This window comes from Triticum urartu, chromosome 3A (genome assembly GCF_056163025.1).
Source record: "Triticum urartu cultivar PI428250 chromosome 3A, HENAU_Tu73, whole genome shotgun sequence".
Classification (NCBI taxonomy): Eukaryota; Viridiplantae; Streptophyta; class Magnoliopsida; order Poales; family Poaceae; genus Triticum; species Triticum urartu.
The window spans coordinates 202800245-202819724 of record NC_141875.1 but is presented as its reverse complement, the minus strand read 5'-3'; positions in this window follow the sequence as shown (position 1 = coordinate 202819724).

Here is a 19480-nt window from a genome sequence, read left to right as displayed (position 1 = left end):
GATCTTTGTATTCGGCGGCTCCGCACTGCGGGCCAACTTGCTTGGCCATCTGGAGCAGATCGAGAGCTACGCCCCTGGCTATTAGGCTAGATTTGGAAACTTGAACTACACATCCGACATCCACGGAGACTTGATCTTTGACGGATTCGAGCCCTTGCCGAGTGCGCCACATGGTCGCGATGATCATGACTTAGCTCCACGATCGGACAGTGTTCGGGAGATTGCACCGGCGACCGCTCCGACCCTCAAATCGGAGCCAATTGCGCCATCCAGTGACGAGTGGATAGACCCATCCGCGGAGGCCGCACTCTCCTCGGCGATCGAGCCGAGTATCGACCTTACCCTTCACGAGAGCCGTGACGCCAAACTGCCGGATTCTTCCCCGGCCACGGACTCCGAACCGCCTGCGCCCGTGCCCATCGAATCCGACTGGGCGCCGATCATGGAGTTCACCTCCGTGGATATCTTTCAGCACTCGCCTTCGGCGACATACTGAACTCATTAAGGTCTCTCTTTCTGTCAGGAGAGCCCTGGCCGAACTATGCCCGGCAGAATTGGGATGCGGATGACGAAGAAATTCGCCGCCCACCCACCACCCACTTAGTAGCCATTGTCGACGATTTGACCGACATGCTCAACTTCGACTCCGAAGGCATCGACGGTATGGATGACGATGCAGGAGATGAACAGGAACCACTGCCCACAGTGCACTGGATGCCCACTTCATCACATTATGTATACATGGTCGACACACCCAAACAAAATGACGACGAAGAACGGAAGGACGCAGCGAAGGGTTGTTCCCTCGAGAGGCAGTCAAAGTGGCAGCATAAGCGCTGCTCCAAATCCTGCCTCGGCAGAAGCATCGATCATATAAACCCAGCGATAGAGCAAGGAGAGCCCGCGAACGACAAACACGGCATTGAACCATCGTTCGACCACGGCAACACGGAGAATCAAACCGAACAACCCGACTCCGTCGAAGATAACAGTCCGGATGACATCACACCGGACAGTCACCCGGAGCAACAGAATACCCATCAAAGGCTTGTTTCCACTGTGAGGAGTCTGAAAAAGCAGAAGCAAAGGCTCAAGATTGCACAAGACACACTCAGAATCAGATGGAGTGAAGTACGCAATACTGCAGCGAAGTACGGCAGTAATCGCCACACCAAGAGCTACGCGAAGTGAAAGTTGCTACCTGAATTCGATGTGGAGGCCTTAGATCCCCCGCAATCAAAAAACAAAACGGCCATCCGGTCGGATAGACGACCTCGTGGCCAACATAGAGCGGCAAATGATGCCGCACATAAGCCAGTACGCGATCCACGTGACAGCTCGCATCAAAAGGACAACGCAACCAGATCCATCTACGGGCCACGCAAGCACGCTCCAGCATGCAATGCAACACAACAAACATCCCAACACCATGGTACACCCAAATACAGTGGTGCCACACACCCCCTATGTTTCACCGATGAGGTGCTGGGCCATGAATTTCCAGAGGGATTCAAGCCCGTGAACATAGAGGCGTACGATGGAACAACAGACCCTGTGGTCTAGATTCAGGACAGCATCCTCCATATCCATATGGCTCGAGGAGACGATCTCCATGCCATCAAGTACTTATCCCTCAAGCTCAAAGGACCAGCTCGGCACTGGCTTAAAAGCCTCCCCGAAAACTCCATTGGAAGCTGGGAAGAGCTCGAAGACGGAAGCTGGGAAGAGCTCGAAGACGCTTTTCGGGCAAATTTTCAAGGGACCTATGTCCGACCACCGGATGCGGACAATTTGAGCCATATAACTCAACAGCCCGGAGAGTCAGCCCGAAAAAAGCTTTGGAACAGGTTTCTCACTAAAAAGAACCAAATAGTCGACTGCCCGGACGCTGAAGCCTTAGTAGCTTTTAAGCACAGCATTCGAGATGAATGGCTTGCCAGACACCTCGGCCAAGAAAAGCCGAGAACAATGGCAGCATTAACAAGCCTCATGACCCGCTTTTGCGCAGGCGAGGACAGCTGGTTAGCCCGATGCATTACCAGCAACCCAAGTACATCCGAAGTTAGGGACGGAAACGGGAAACGACGACACAACAAAAACAAGCGCCGGAATAAAGAAGACAGCCCGAAGAGCACGGCAGTAAACGCCGGATTTAGAAGCTCTCGGGAAGGTTAACAAAAGCTGCCCTCCAAAGGCAACAGAGACGAACTATCCAGCCTAAACAAGATTCTGGATAAAATATGTCAGATCCACAGCACCCCCGATAAACCTGCAAATCATACCCATAGAGAATGTTGGGTCTTCAAGCAGTCCGGCAAGCTCAACGCCGAACATAAGGGGCAGGACACACCAAGCAAAGACGAGGACGAGGCTCGCAAGCAAAGCACTGGGGAACAGAAGAAATTCCCACCAGAAGTCAAAACAGTAAACGTGTTACACGTGACAAAGGGGAGAAACAAAGCGGCACTCCTAGAGACACATGTCCCAGGGCCTATCACTGCGAAGTTCTGCCACTGGTCGTCCCAACCGATCACCTTTGACCATCGGGATTACTCGGCAAGTATCCGGCGTGCAGCATGGGCTGCCTTGGTATTAAACCCAATAATTTACGGATACCACTTCACACGAGTCCTAATGGATAGCAGCAGCAGTTTAAACCTGATATATCAGGACACAGTCCGCAAAATGGGGATAGACCCAACAAAAATTAGCCGCAGCAATACTACCATTAAAGGAGTAGCGCCAGGCCCAGAGGCCCATTGCACGGGCTCCCTGCTACTAGAGGTTATATTCGGCTTTCCCGATAACTTCCACATCGAAAATTTAACATTCCACATCGCTCTGTTCCAAAGTGGTTATCAAGCACTGCTTGGACGCGAAGCTTTCGCTCGCTTTAACGCAATACCGCATTACGCTTCTCTCATGCTTAAGATGCCCGGTCCACGTGGCATCATTACAGTAAATGCAAATATTGAGCGCTCCTTGCGCGCGAAAGACCGTGCGGCTGCCCTAAACGGCCTCACCAACTATAGCATCTGACAGGTCATTAAGACCACAGACGCGGTTGGACGAGTCTGGTGCAGCTATATGTAATTGATACAGGTTTGATGGCTATACCCCTATTACAATACAAGGGGCTCAACGCGCGCAAACAAGTGGCAATTAGGCTCAACTTTACTCATTTTGAACTGTACATGGTTTATTTAGTATAACCTACCTTTTACACGACAACTTTTCAATTAAGTTCCTTTCTTTTTCAGATGACCATCGTGCTACACCCGTCCAGAATACGGCACAACGGAGACACAGGTGCAGACGTGCAGCAGGGACCCGTTCCGAGGATTCTTTTCAGATTAAGACCCTGCGTAAACCTTTTTTAATGTCTCTTGTTGATACACATCCCTCGGATTCTCAGTACAATCGAGAAGGATGCTGACGTATTGGCATGTGGCCACGTCAGAATATTGCACGTACCTGGACACCAGGGGCTCATTACAAAGGGCACTGTTTCGACCCGGTTTACATCATAAAGACCGAATACCCTAGGGAGTGTTCGGCATCGCGAGTTTGGCCTTATATGCATCAGCTCCGAATCATGTCTTTGGTCAAATGTTGGGTTTGCCCGGCTCCTGTGTTTTGCCGCCTTACGTTCCGCTCTATCAGCTAAGGCGGCACCAGGAGAACTACTGCAATTGTGCCCTGGTTCATCCGGATGAGCACCTTAGTAGAGAAAGCCGAAAAATGACTGTCATGATATAGCGTGAGACTAGTCAACCACTCGATGACCTAGCAGAATCTTCGGGATTCCTCCACCTTAACAAAGGGCCGTTTCCCGCCCAGGCATGTCCGCGCACCGAATCCGGATGAGCGCGGAGCCACCAGGGGCTATATAGTAGCCCCACTGTCAAACTCCTCTGGCTAAGTGAAAGTGTTAAAGCATTATAGTCCGATTGCCTAGTTCACTGCGCTACCACCTCCTTAATGGACCAAGATGTTGGATCAAGTGTGAACATGCGTCTTCCGTGAACACCCCTGCATTATATGCGTGGGGGCTGAAGCCGACGACTGCCATCTTTCAGGTTATATACATATATACATAAACGGCCGCACAGGAGGCATCATAGCACTTTCGGGCAAAAGTATAAATACAGCCTTGATAAATTCAATAAAAGATTGTTCTTACAATGGGAATACATGTCACTTAAACATAATATTCTTCGAGCACCGAGCCTCTATCAAACGAGTGCCTTCAAGAACTTCTTCAGAGTAGTGCTCGGCAGCCACTCGGCCTATGGGCGAACCCTGTGCCGCAACAGTGCTGGCATCCATCTCCGCCCAGTATGTTTTGACACGGGCAAGGGCCATCCGCGAGCCCTCTATGCACGCTGACCTCTTTACAACATCGATGCGTGGCACAGCACCAAGGAATCGTTGCACCAAGCTAAAGTAGCTATTCGGCCTTGGCCCTCCTAGCCATAGATGATCCACTATGGACCTCATGGCAAGTCCGGATAATCTATGGAGCTCGGCCCAACCGGTCAATCGCTCATTCAGCAACAGCGGATGGACTAGAGCCTGAAAATGTGACCAGAATAGCTTCTCCACTTCAGGACCCTTCTGATCCTTGAAGTACTCGGCCGCATCAGCAGCACTTGCAGCCAAATCCATGTACTTGTCCGCAGAACTCCATAGCCGGTCTAGAGGAGCATATTTTGGATCTCCGAACGTAGTCCGTAAGAAGAAGGGCTTCCCAGAAATGATATCCACAGCTTGATTCAGCTCCTCCTTCGTCGCTCTAATTTTGGAGCAGGCTTCCTTGGCAGCCACCCGGGCCTTCTCCAGGTCCGTCGCCTTCGCCCGGTTTTCTTCTTCAAGAAGCCGGTAACGGTCAGCAGCATCTTTTAACTCCACAGCCATCTTGGCAATTTTTTCTTTGCTCTCGCAATGTGCGGCCTGTTCGGCTCTCAAACCCTCGTCTGCCTTTAAAGCGGCCGCATTGCTGCTCCTTATGTGCTCCTCGGCTCAGGCAAGCTCTGCCCGAAGGGTCTCCATGGTGGCAGCTCGATCTGCAGTCACAACACATTAAAGATACTGGCATCATGCTGCTCTTACTATGTGACGATCACCAGAAAAATCACTGACCCTGTGCCTCGTCAAGCTGCTTGTTGACAAGCACGATGTCGGCATCCACCGCATCCAGTTGCCGCTTCAGTTCGGCAAACCCATCAATCCGGCTAGCCACCGGAGCTTCAACCACCTGCACATAAAGGCGGTCTAGTTATTACTTGGGACTATGATCCTCTGTTTGCCGCCATTTTCGACGGCAACCAGAGTCTCAGGGGCTACTATCTACACAGGGCACATTTAAAATTGTGCGGTACTATCAAAAATGTACATCATTTCACGTACCTCAAAACCCGTCAGTAGACTCATAAAGGCTTCATGCAACCCGCTTTCGGCGGACGAAATCCTTTCAATCACCGTACCCATCAACGTGCGATGCTCTTTTCAGATAGCCGCTTGCTCTAGCAGATCCCTCAGTACGTCCGACCGCACACCAGATGGTGCTGGACTCTTTTGATTGCTCTCTTCAAGAGCCGGATACTGAGGACTTTGGGTGGCCATAGGATTACCTTCTGGCCATGCCGGATCAGGATAAACCCTCCGTGACGACACCTCGGGGTCGCCCGCCTCGTGAGACGGTGTGGCAGGGGGAGGCGTTTCGCTCTCCATCATCTCTGGAAGAAGATCCCCTGAAGACGAGCTCTGCTGAGAAGGGCTAAGATCCGAACTGCAAGATAAATGCTTCGGTTATTTTCCTCAGAAGTAAAGTGATATATTTTCATTATTAAGTACCATTTTACTTAAAGCTCGGTGGAGGGCTGATCCCCTTGAGGAAATAGTGCGGCCAGGGTAGCCCTCGAGGCAGGACCCTCCGGCGAAGATTTCTTCCCCCGTTTGGAGACCATTGTCTCCGGGTTCCCGGAGGCGGTCCTCTTCCTTCCCTGGGGAGAGGAAGTTTTCGTCCCTCCTCCCCGGCTAACCTCCTTCGCGGAGGCGCTAACCTCCTTGTCCCCCCCCTTTATCTTCTCCCAAGGGCGTTTGATAAGGCGTGATCTCCAGCATCCTGGTCAGCACGGGATTTGGTGAGGTCTCGGGGAGGGGGGCCGGACACCTGATCAACTTTGCCTTCGCTATCCAATCCTGGACCAAGACTGGTTTTTCTTTTTTAGGTCAACGTTGCTATAAATAAAACGGACAGTGTGTTTGGACGCGGGGCTACTTACTTGGGTATCCGGGCTATTGCAGTTGAGACCTGCATCCTCAGTGATGTCCGGACACATTATTTGTGGTCCGAAGAACAATTTGTACATCTCTTCGTGCGTCATGCCGAGGAAATGTTGGATAGCTCGCGGTCCTTCCGGGTTGAATTCCCACATGCGAAGGGGCCGGCGTTTGCAAGGCTAGACTTGACGGACTAACATAACTTGCACTACCATAACCAGACTGATATCTCTCACGAAGAGATCTCGGATACGGCTTTGCAGTATTGGCACATCCTTGGCTGGACCCCAGCTCAGCCCCCTGCTGATCCATGACATCAGTTGTGGTGGGGGCCTGAGCGGAAGGCGGGGGCAGCTACCCACTTGGCACTTCGGGGAGCTGTGATGTAGAACCACTCCCGCTGCCACAATCCGGACACTCTCTGGGAAGTAACCCTCAGGCCATGGAGCGTCAGCAATTGTGCTTATTGAACCGCCTCAGCACGATGCGTGCTGCCCCTCGATCATCTTCGGCTTCACATCGAAGGTGTTGAGCCACAGGCCGAAGTGAGTGGTAATGCGGAGGAAGGCCTCACATACGACAATAAATGTCGAGATGTGAAGAAGGGAATCCGAGGCCAGATCGTGAAAATCTAGCCCGTAATAGAACATAAGACCCCTAACAAAGGGATCCAGAGCGAGGCCTAGTCCTCGGAGGAATTGGGAGACGAACACGATGCTCTCGTTGGGTTCAGGAGTAGGGACGACCTACCCTCGTGCAGGCAGCTGATGCGAAATTTCAGCGGTCAGATATCTGGCCTCTCTCAACTTCTTGATGTCCTCCTCTGTGACGGAGGAAGGAATCCACCGACCTTGAAGGTTGGATCCGGACATAGTTGAAGGTCCGAAGTGCCTAAAACTGAGCTTTGGGTGTTGGAACTTGATGCGAGAGGCAGATTCGATTAAGATCGAGAGGAAAAGGCCTTGTCCCCTTTATAAAGAGGGTGAATATCAACGTCCGCCTCGTGGCCGTTTCGGACTTGCCTAAGATTTAGGAGTCCTACTAATAGGCGCGGTTGGGTTACCCACGTCCATATTAATGGGGATCCCGTAATAAGGGGACACGATCTCTGCTTCGACAAGACGTGTCAAGGAAACCGCCTCGCGAAACACGCTGAGATAGGTTATGAAAAACAATTCGAATAAAGACCTGGCTGTGGTGTGATGTCACACTACGGGGTACGTCAGTAGATTAGATTTGTGTAAATATTATTTCCCCTACGGTGGTATGTGGAACTTATTTTGCAGAGCCGGACACGATCCTCGTGTTCAAAATCTTCTATGAAGTATTCGGAGGAGGAACCCGCCTTGCAATGCCGAAGACAATCGGCACACCGAACTCATCGTCATTGAAGTCTGGTTCATGGGCTACTAAGGGAGTCCTGGATTAGGGGGTATCCGGATAGCCGGATTATATCCTTTGTCCGAACTGTTAGACTATGAAGATACAAGATTCAAGACTTCGTTTCGTGTTCGGATGGGACTCTACTTAGCGTGGAAGGCAAGCTAGGCAATACGGATATGTATAGCTCCTCCTTTGTAACCGACCTTGTGTAACCCTAGCCCCATCCGGTGTCTATATAAACTGGAGGGTTTTAGTCCATAGGACAACATACAATCATACCATAGGCTAGCTTCTAGGGTTTAGCCTCTCTGATCTCGTGGTAGATCAAATCTTGTACTACTCATATTATCAAGAATAATCAAGCAGGACATAGGGTTTTACCTCCATCAAGAGGGCCCGAACCTGGGTAAAACATCGTGTCCCCTGCCTCCTGTTACCATCCGCCTTAGACACACAGTTCGGGACCCCCTACCCGAGATCCGCCGGTTTTGACACCGACACTGGAGATAAAGCGGCTTAGAGCTTCTATGTAGCCCTCAAGCTTTTGAACTTGTTTAAGATCTGTTGGCTTAGCCAGTTGTGACAGAGCTCGGATTTTGGCTGGGTTTGCTTAGATTCCTCTGTTGGAGACGATGAAGCCCAGTAGTTTTCCAGTAGGGACGCCGAAGACACACTTTTCCGGGTTGAGCTTAATGTCATATGCCCGGAGGTTGCCGAATGTAAGACGTAAGTCGTCTATTAGTGTTTCGACGTGCCTGGTTTTGACGACAACATCATCAACGTAAGCTTCTACTGTTTTACCGATCTGTTTCTCCACGCATGTTTGAATCGTGCGTTGGTATGTGGCGCCTGCGTTGTTGAGCCCAAAGGGCATGGTGTTGAAGCAGAATGGCCCGTATGGGGTGATAAATGCTGTTGCGGCTTGATCGGACTCCTTCATTTTGATTTGATGGTATCGGGAATATGCATTGAGGAAACACAGTGAGTCGTGTCCTGTAGTGGCATCGATGATTTGATCAATGCGGGGAGGGGGAAGGGATCCTTAGGGCAAGCCTTATTGAGGTCTTTGAAATTGACGCATAGGTGCCATGATTTGTCTTCCTTTGGTACCATCACCAGGTTTGCCAGCAAGTCCGGGTGTTTGATTTCTCTAATGAATCCGGCCTCGGTGATTTTGGCCAGCTCTTCCCCCATTGGTTGTCGCTTGGGTTCGGAAAAGCGCCACAGTGATTGCTTGACCGGTTTGAACTCGGATGTAGTCTCTACGGAGCCAGTCGAACAGGCCGTAGAGAGTTTCGTCGGGCTCGATTGCCGTGACTTGGGGGGTGGCCGACTGGCGAGCCACCGCGTGCCTCACCCACCGCTGAAGCCTCGATCGGTCGGAACGCTTGTGCCGTCGGGCTACAGGGAGGGAGGATAACACAGGAGCCGACCAATACAGAGTCGACGGCTGTCGTAGGAGGACGCCACAGACGCACGCGCGAAAGTGCGTTGCCCCGCGGACGGGGAGCGCCTCAACGTCGAGTGGAGCTTCTTGGAGCCAAGCGGAGTCGTCGGCGACGAACACGAGCACGCCGAGACGGATCTCGCGGCCCTCGGCCAAACCTCTGCCTGAAACCATGTTGATGGGGATTGGAAAAATTGCAACTTCTCCAACAAGTCGCTGAGACAACGACCCCATGGTGGGCGCCAACTGTCGTGGTTCTAAGTCTGACAGTAGAATGGGGTTAGGCATGTAGAGGCAAGATCCTAGCTATGGAGGAGTTGTACACGCAGGTTTTACGAGTTCAGGCCCTTCTCGGAGGAAGTAACAGCCCTACGTTTCGGAGCCTGGAGGCGGTCGACTGATTATATGCGCGTGAGTTACAGGGGGTGCGAACCCTTATCTCAGAGGAGGGGGGTGGCTTATATAGAGTGCGCCAAGACCCCAGCTCCCCTCCGTTACACTGAGTTCAATATTCATAAAGAGAGAGCATTACAGGTAATGTCTGTAATAAAGTGCTACAAATGATCATTAAATATACGAGTAAATGCCCGACCATTGTTGCACAGAGCGGCTTTAGGTCTTCTTGTACGTCGAGTGGTCTTTTACGTGGTTGAATGGTTGAGTAGTCGAGTGACTTAAAGAAGGAGTCTCCGAGTGAATGGTAGGTCGAGTGGATTGCACTCGACACCTTTATTGGGCCCTCCCTGTTTATTATTGAACTTCTTTGCTTCTAAGACAAGGACCTTAGGTAGGACGTATAGGTCGGGCCTATTACCCTACCCGAGGTCTATGCCCTCATCATTAGCCCCCGAATGGATTGAGGTCCGAGTGAAAAGAAGGTTGAAGTTGATTTTGCCTTGACTCCTGCCTTCCTCAAGAATTCATCTCTGAATGGAGGCCAGTGTTGGAACTTTTGGCTTTGTTTCAGTCGCCTTGATCGATTCAGAAATTACCGATTGGTTTTTATAACGCCGCCTGTCGAGTGTCATCTTGGATGCGAAATCTTTGGCATGATCAGTTGCAGATGATCCCGGATTTCGCGGGATTTGAAATTTCGGTAGAAGCGCGCCAGATGGAGTGCGCCGTGATAAGCGGAGGGGATAGACGGACATTTCGATTTCCACGCCACCTTTTTCGCCACGTATCCCGTGTGTGACTGTTGAGGGATTTGACAGGATCGCCCGGACCCACGCGTCAGCCACTCGGAAGTGGGCCTTTAAAAGCGGCGAGGCCGAGGCCTCTGCACTGTGCGTGCCCATTCTCCTTCTTCTTCCTCTTGCTCCTTAACCCCATCCGTCTTCTCCACTCTCGACGCTACCGCTCAGCCGCCATAGGGAAGGAGAAAACGGCGGCGCTGGAACGTGCGAAGAAGGCGACAGGGGCGGCGAAAAGCAAGAAGACGAATCGGGGGTCTTCATCGCGCTCGGGGCTGCCGTCGGGTTGGATCCAGGGAGATTGGATCTGATCTTCGCTTCGACAGGAAGACTTGGACGATATGGCCGAGTTAGGGCTGATTGCCCATGAGTCCGCGCGGCTGCCGGAGAGGGCAACGGAGCCGCAGCAGCGACCCGGTGAGTGTGTTCTGCTCGCCACTCATGTAGACCGCGGCTTCTCGCTTCCTCCGCATCCCTTCTTTCGAGGTTTCCTGAATTTCTTTGGGGCCCAACTCCATCATTTTACTCCCAACACTATCACGTATCTTGCTGCCTTCGTATCCATGTGCGAAAATTTCTTGGGGTGTCGACCGCACTGGGGTCTTTTCAAGCACATCTTTACCATCCGCTCCCAAACGGTGAAGGAAGTGAACTCGAACGATGAGAAAACCCACATTATCCAGATGTGTGAGGGTCTGGGTATTCAAAAGAGGAAGAGGAGTTCCTTCCCTTCGATGACTCTCCTGGAATCGGTCAGGGGTTGGCAGTCGACCTGGTTCTACTGCCAAGATATCGCGACTCCGGGCCAGTCGATTGGGCTTCCTCCTTTCTCTTTCAATCGTGTCCAAACTCCATCTTCGTTGAAAGTGACTGCCGCGGAGAAGGCGGAGACAGGCATGCTGGTCGAAAGAGTAGTTCAATTGATCAACCAAGGCGTCACCGGCATGGATCTGCTAGAGGTGTTCCTGAGTCACCGTATCCAACCACTCCAAGCTCGCAGCCAATCCATGTGGATGTATTCCGGGGCTGGTGACACTGCTCGGGTTCATTTGGAGGAGGTGGCGGCCAAAACAGTGGCTCGGTGGCTGAGTGGTATCTCTGGGAACAAGGACAACCCCAGGGGCGCCAGGAGAGTCAACCCTTTCAGCGACAGCAACCAACCAGACAAGGTTTGGCCATTACAACTGAGCTTTTTGGACATGTTTTCCGACTGTTTGTTGATCCAACTGACTTGTATTCGGCTCCTTGTTTTGTAGATTTACACGGAGATGTACTCAATGCCCAATGGTGAACAAGCTCTGGAGCAAGACCAAGAGGGCGAGGACAGTGCGGAGGAGAGCGGCGAGTGGGAGTCACCAGCCGACGATGATGAAGATGAGAGCGATGAGTCAGGAGATGAGGAGGTAGCCGACTCACCGCCTCATTCTGAATGTCGATCCAAGCAGCTCCATGATCCCGCGGGTAGGCGCGGCCGAGCTGTGGCGCTGAGTGCTCCATCTCAAAAAGGCGCTCGGTCTTCGACTCGAGAATTGGCTGAGAAGGTCACTGTCGGTGTCAAAACCGGCGGATCTCGGGTAGGGGGTCCCGAACTGTGCGTCTAAGGCGGATGGTAATAGGAGGCAGGGAACACGATGTTTTACCCAGGTTCGGGCCCTCTTGATGGAGGTAAAACCCTACGTCCTGCTTGATTTATTCTTGATGATATGAGTATTACAAGAGTTGATCTACCACGAGATCGTAGAGGCTAAACCCTAGAAGCTAGCCTATGGTATGATTGTATGTTGTCCTACGGACTAAAACCCTCCGGTTTATATAGACACCGGAGGGGGCTAGGGTTACACAAGGTCGGTTGCAAAGGAGTAGATATACATATCCGTATTGCCTAGCTTTCCTTCCACGCCAAGTAGAGTCCCATCGGGACATGAGACGAAGTCTTCAATCTTATATCTTCATAGTCTAACAGTCCGGCCTAAGGATATAGTTCGGCTGTCCGGAGACCCCCTAATCCAGGACTCCCTCAGTAGCCCCTGAACCAGGCTTCAATGACGATGAGTCCGACATGCAGTATTATCTTCGGCATTGCAAGGCGGGTTCCTCCTCCGAATACACCAGGAAAAATTTGAATACAAGGATAGTGTTCGACCCTGCAAAATAAGTTCCACATACCACGGTAGAGAGAATAATATTTCCACAAATCTAATCTGACTTGTTTTGGCAACATGACACTATGCCATGGCCCGGTGATTATTCGAACCGTTTCCTCTAACTAGCCCCGCACATAACGCGAGGCAGTGTTTTTGACACGTCTTGTCAAAGCACAGATCGTGTCCCCCTTATTACGTGATTCTCATCAATACGGGCGTGGGTAACCCAACCGCGCCTAGGACTCCTAGATTTTAGGCAAGTCCCAAAACGGCCACGAGGAGGACGCTTGATATTCACCCTCTTTATAAAGGGTCAAGGTTTTTACTTTTTTCCTCCCGTGCTCAATCGAATCCTTCCCCTGCCTCGAGTTCTAACACCCAAAGCCCAGGTTAGGTGCTTCGGACCTTCAATCATGTCCGGATCTAGCCTCCAGGGCTGGTGGATGCCCTCCTCCGTCACGGAAGAGGATATCAAGAAGTTGAGGGAGGCAAGATACTTGACCGCCGAAGTCTCGCATCGGCTGCCCGCCCGAGGGCAGGTCGTCCCTACTCCTGAACCCAACGAAGGCGTCGTGTTCATCTCCCACTTCCTACAAGGACTAGGCCTCACTCTGGATCCCTTCGTAAGGGGTTTGATGTTCTATTACGGGCTTGATTTCCATGATCTAGCCCCGGATTCCTTTCTCCACATCTCGGCATTTATTGTCGTATGTGAGGCCTTCCTCTGCATTACCCCTCACTTTGGCCTGTGGCTCAAGACCTTTGATGTGAAGCCGAAGACGGTCGAGGGGCGGTATGCAGCGTGCGGAGGTGCATTAATAAGCAAGATTGCTGGAGCTCCATGGCCAAAAGGTTCCTTTCCAGAGGTGTCCGGATTATGGCAAAGGGAGTGGTTCTACATCACCGCTCCCAAAAGTGCCAAATGGGTAGCTCCCCCCGCCTTTCGCTCGGGCCCTCCACCACAACTTATGTCATGGATCAGCAGGGGGCTGAGCTGGGGTCCAGCCAAGGACGTGCCCATACTGCAGAGCCGCATCCAGGATCTCTTCGAGGGAGATTTTAGTTTGGTTATGGTAGTGCAAGTCATGCTGGTTCGTCAAGTCCAGCCTTGCAAACGTCGGCCCCTCTGTTTATGGGGATTCAACCCAGAAGGACCGCACGCTATTCAGAATTTCCTCGGCCTGACGCACGAGGAGATGTACAAGTCGTTCTTCGGACCCCAGATAGAGTGTCCGGACACCTCCGAGGATGTGGTCCTGAGCAGCAACCGCACCGCGGCCCAAGTAAGTAACCCTCTAGCCGAACGCACTGTCTTTCTTTTATTAGGACATCATTCTAAAGGATCGCTCTTTGAACAGGACTGGATAGCAAAGGCGAAGATGATCCGGTGTTCGGCTCCCCTTCCTGAAGGCTTGGACAATCCGGTGCTGGAAAAGATGCTCGAGCCAGCACCTTTCCTGGTGCCCGCAAAGGAAGATGAAGGGGGGGGAATAAATAGGGCCAAAGCGGGCCTCCACCGCTATCTGTTCCAACCGAGGGAACGAGCGCCTCTATGCGGGAGGATAGCCAAGAGAAGGAGTCTGACATTCCTTCGCCCCGGGGGAGGAAGAGGACTACCTCTGATGATCCGGGAACCAAGGTTTCCAAACGGGAGAAGAAAACTCCACCAGAGGATCCCGTCCCGGAGGGTGCTTTTGCCGCACAAAGTTCGTACGGGGATCAGCCCTCTAACGGGTCGTAAGTGATCAAAATTTACTTAATAGTAGAGATATTATACCTTACTTCTGTGGAAAATAACCGAAGTGTTTATCTTGCAGTTCGGATCTTAGCCCTTCTCAATAGAGATCGTCTTCCGGGGACCTTCTTCCGGAGATGATGGAGAGCGAAACGCCTCCACCGGACTCCCCCGCTCAAGAAGCGGGCGACCTTGAAGTATCGTCACGGAGGGCCTCTCCGGATCCGGTGAGGCCAGAAGATAATCCCATAGTCACCCGAAGTCCCCAGCATCCGGCTCTTGAAGAGGGCAGACAAAAGAGTCCGGCGCCGTCTAGTATGCGGTCGGACGCACTGTGGGATCGGCTGAAGCGAGCGACCATCTCGGAAGAATACCATACGTTAATAGGTACAATGATGAAAAGGATCTTGTCCACCGAAAGCGGGTTGCATGACGCCTTTATGAGTCTACTAACGGGCTTTGAGGTACGTAAAATGATATACCTTTGTGATGGTACCGCACATTTTTAGGTGTGCCCGGTGTAGATAGTAGCCCCTGAGACTCTGGTTGTCACCGAGAACGGTGGCAAATAGAGGACCGTAGTCCTAGGTAATAACCATACCGCCTTTATGTGCAGGTGGTGGGAGCTCTGGTGGCTAGCCGGACTCATGAGTTTGCCGAACTAAAGCAGCAACTGGATGCGGCGGATGCTGACATCGAGCTTGTTAACAAGCGGCTTCACGAGGCACAGGGTAAGTGATATTTTCTGGTGAATGTCACATAGTAAGAGCAGCGTGATGCCAGTATCTTTAATATGTTGTGACTGCAGATGGAGCTGCCACCGTGGAGACCCTTCGGGCGGAACTTGCCCGAGCCAAAGAACAAGCAAGGAGTAGTAATGCGGCTGCTTTGAAGGTGGCCGAAGAGTTAAGAGCCGAGAAGGCTGCGCATTGCGAGAGCAAATAGAAAATGGCCAAGACGGCTATAGAGTTAAAAGATATAGCCGACCGTTGTCAGGTCCTTGAAGAAGAAAACCGAACGAAGGCGACGGACCTCGAAAAGGCCATGATGGCGACCAAAGACACCCACTCTGCCATGAGAGCGAAGGAGGAGTTGCGTGAAGCCAGTGATATTGTGGCTGGGAAGCCCTTTTTGCTGCGGATGTCCGGAGATCCGCGGTACACCCCTCTGGATCGGCTGTGGAGTTCGGCAGACGCATATCTGGATTTGACGGCGAGTGCTGTTGATGCGGCCGAATACTTTCGAGATCAAACAGATCGTGAAGTGGACAAGCTATTCTGGTCGTAGTTTAACGTTCCAGAGCGTCCACTTCCACTAACTGATCAGCTTGCCGAATGGGCCGAACTCAATAGATTGTCCGGACTTTCCATGAGGTCCGTCGTAGATCATCTGTGGCCGAAAAAACCGAAGCTGAACAACTATTTCAGCTTAGTGCAACAGTTCCTTGGTGCGGTGCCGCGCATCAATGTGATGAAGGGGTCGGCGTGCATAGAAGGCTTGCGAATGGCTTTTGCCCGGGTCAAAGCATACTGGGCAGAAATGGATGCTACCACTGTTGCGGCGCAAGGTTCGGCCATAGGCCAAGTGGCTGCCGAGCACTATTTTTAAGAAGTTCTTGAGGGTGCTCGTTTGATAGAGGCCCAGTGCTCGAAGAATATTATGTTTGAGTGACATGTATTCCCATTGTAAAAACAATGTTTTATTAATTTTATCAAGGCTGTATTTATACTTTTGCCCGAAAGTATTGTGATGCCTCTTGTGCGGCCGTTTTTTGTATACATGTGTATAACCTGAAAGATTGCTGTCGTCGGCTTCAGCCCCCATGCATATAATGCGGGGGTGTTCGCAGAAGACGTGTATTCACACTTAATCCAATGTCTTGGTCCTACTAAGGAGGTGAGAGCGCAATGAACTAGGCAACCGGACTATAATGCTTTAGCACTTTCACTTAGCCATAGGAGTTTGACAGTGGGGCTACTATATAGCCCCTGGTGGCGCCGCACTCACCCGAGTTCGGCGTGCATGCATGCTCGGCCGGGAAACGGCCCTTCGTTAAGGCGGAGTAATTCTAGGATTCCGATAGGTCATCGAGTGGTTGACCAGTCTCGCGCTATATCATGACAGTCAGTTTTCGGCTTTCTCTACTGAGGTGCTCGTCCGGATGAACCAGGGCACAATCGCAGTAGTTCTCCTGGTGCCGCCTTAGCCGATAGAGCGGAACGTAAGGTAGCAAAACACAGGAGCCGGGCAAACCCAACATTTGACCCAATACATGATTCGGAGCTAATGCATATAAGGCCAAACTCGCGATGTCGAACACTCCCTAAGGAATTCGGTCTTTATGGTGTAAACCGGGCCTAAATAGTGCCCTTTGTAAGAAGCCCCTAATGTCCAGGTATGTGCATTGTTCTGACATGGCCCCATGCCAAGACGTCAGCATCCTTCTCAATTGTACTGAGAATCCGAGGGATGTGTATCAACAAGAGACAGTAAAAAAGGTTGACGCAGGGTCTTAATCTAAAAAGAATCCTTGGAACGGGTCCCTGCTGCACGTCTGCGCCTGTGTCTCCGTTGTGATGTATCCTGGACGGGTGTAGCACGATTGTCATCTGTAAAAGAGAGGAACTTAGGTGAAAAGTTGTCGTGCAAAAAGGTGGGTTTAAAGAAACCATCTACAGTTCAAGATGAGTAAAAATTGCCACTTGTCTACGTGCGTTGAGCCCCTTGTATTTGTAATAGGGGTGTGGCCATCAAACCTATATGAATTTCATATAGCTACGCCGGACTCGTCTAACCGTGTCCGTGGTCTTGACGACCTATCGAATGCTTTAGTTGGTGAGGCCGTTTTAGTGTGCGGCTGCCAAGGCAGCCGCACTCTCTTCGGAACTCAGGGATCGCTCAATATTTCCATTTACTGTAATGATGCCACGTGGACCGGGAATCTTAAGTGTGAGGGAGGCATAATGTGGTATTGCATTAAAGTGAGCGAAAGCTTCGCGTCCCAGTAGTGCTTGATAGCCACCTTGGAGCGGAGCAATGTGGAAGGTTAAATTTTTGCTACGGAAGTTATCGAGGAAGCCGAATATAACCTCTAGTAGCAGGGAGCCCGTGCAATGAGCCCCAGGGCCTGGCATTACTCCTCTAAAGGTAGTATTGTTGTGGCGAATTTTCGTTGGGTCTATCCCCATTTTGCGGATTGTGTCCTGATATATTAGGTTTAAGATGATGTCTCCGTCCATCAGGACTCGTGTGAAGTGGTATCTGTCAATTATTGGATCTAATACCAAGGCAGCCCACCCTGCGTTCCGGATACTTGCTGAGTAATCCTGATGGTCGAAGGTGATCGGTTGAGACGGCCAGTGGCAGAACTCCGCGGTGATAGGCCCTTGGGCATGTTTGACTGGGAGTGCCGCTTTGGTTCTCCCCTTTATCACGTGTAACACGTTTACTGTTTTCACTTCTGGTGGAAATTTCTTCTGTTCCCCAGTGTTTTGCTTGCGAGGCTCATCCTCGTATTCGCTTGGTGTATCCTGCCCCTTATGTTCGGCGTTGAGCTTGTCGGACTGCTTGAAAACCCAACATTCTCTATGGGTATGATTTGCAGGTTTATCGGGGGTGCCATGGATCTGACATATTTGGTCCAGAATTTTGTTTAAGCTGGACAGTTCATCTCTGGCGCCTTTAGAGGGCGGCTTTTGCTGACCTGGCCGAGAGCTTCTGAACCCGACGTTTACTGCCGTGCTCTTCGGGCTATCTTCTTTATTCCGGCGCTTATTATTTTTGCTGCGTCATGATTTCCGATTTCCATCTCTAACTTCGGATGTACTTGGGTCGCTGCGCTGCATTGGGCTAGCCAGCTGTCCTCGCCCATGCAAAAGCGGGTCATGAGGCTTGTTAATGCTGCCATTGTTCTCGGCTTTTCTTGGCCGAGGTGCCTGGCAAGCCATTCGTCTCGGACACTGTGCTTAAAGGCTGCCAAGGCCTCGGCGTCCGGACAATCGACTATTTGGTTCTTTTAGTAAGAAACCTGTTCCAAAGCTTTCGGGCTGACTCTCCGGGCTGTTGAGTTATATGACTTAGATCGTCTGCATCCGGTGGTCGGACATATGTCCCTTGAAAATTTGCCCGAAAGGCGTCTTCGAGCTCTTCCCAGCTTCCAATGGAGCTTTCATGGAGGCTTTTAAGCCAGTGCCGAGCTAGCCCTTTGAGCTTGAGGGATAAGTACTTGATGGCATGGATATCATCCCCTCGAGCCATATGGATATGGAGGATATAGTCCTCAATCCAGACCCCAGGGTCTGTTGTTCCGTCGTATGCCTCTATGTTTACGGGTTTGAATCCCTCTGGAAATTCATGGTCCAGCACCTCATCGGTGAAACATAGGGTGTGTGCGGGACCCCTGTATCTGGGTGTACCGTGGTGTTCGGATGTTTATTGTATTGCATCGTATGCTGGAGCATGCTTGCGTGGTCCATAAATGGATCTGGTTGCGCCGTCCTTTTGATGCGAGCCCTCGCATGGGTCATGCATTGGCTTATGTGCGGTGTTGTTCGCCGCTTTATGTTGGCTGTGCGGTCATCTATTCGGTCGGATGGCCATTTAATTTTTGGTTGCGGGGGATCTAAGGCCTCCTCACTGAATTCAGGTAGCAACTTCCGCTTCGGGTAGGTCTTGGTGTGGCGATTACTGCCGTACTTCGCTGCTGTGTTCAGTACTTCACTCCATTTTATTTTGAGTGTGTCTTGTGCAGCCTTGAGCCTTTGCTTCTGTTTTTTCAGACTCCTCGCTTTGGCAACAAGCCTTTGGTGGGCATTACGTTTCTCCTGGCGCCTATCCGGTGTGATGTCGTCCGGACTGTTATCTTCGACGGGGTTGGGTTGTTCGGCTTGATTTTCCGTGTTACCGTGGTCGGGCAATGGTTCACCCTGCTCTAACACTGAGTCTATGTGACCGTTATTTCTGCCGGGGCGGGATTTGGGGCAGCGTTTACGCTGCCGCTTTGACTGCTGCTCGAGGGAACCACCCGTCGCTGCGTCCTTCCGTTCCTCATCGTTATTTTCTTTGGGTGTGTCCACCATGTATACGTCATGTGATGAAGTGGGCGTCCACTGCCCTGCGGGCAGTGGTTCCTCTTCGACTCCTGCATCGTCGTCCATACCGTCGGTGTCTTCGGAGTCGAAGTTGAGCGTGTCGGTTAAGTCATCGACAATGGATACTAAGAGGGTGGTGGGTGGGTGGTGAATTTCTTCGTCATCCGCATCCCAATTCTGCCGGACGTAGTTCGGCCAGGATC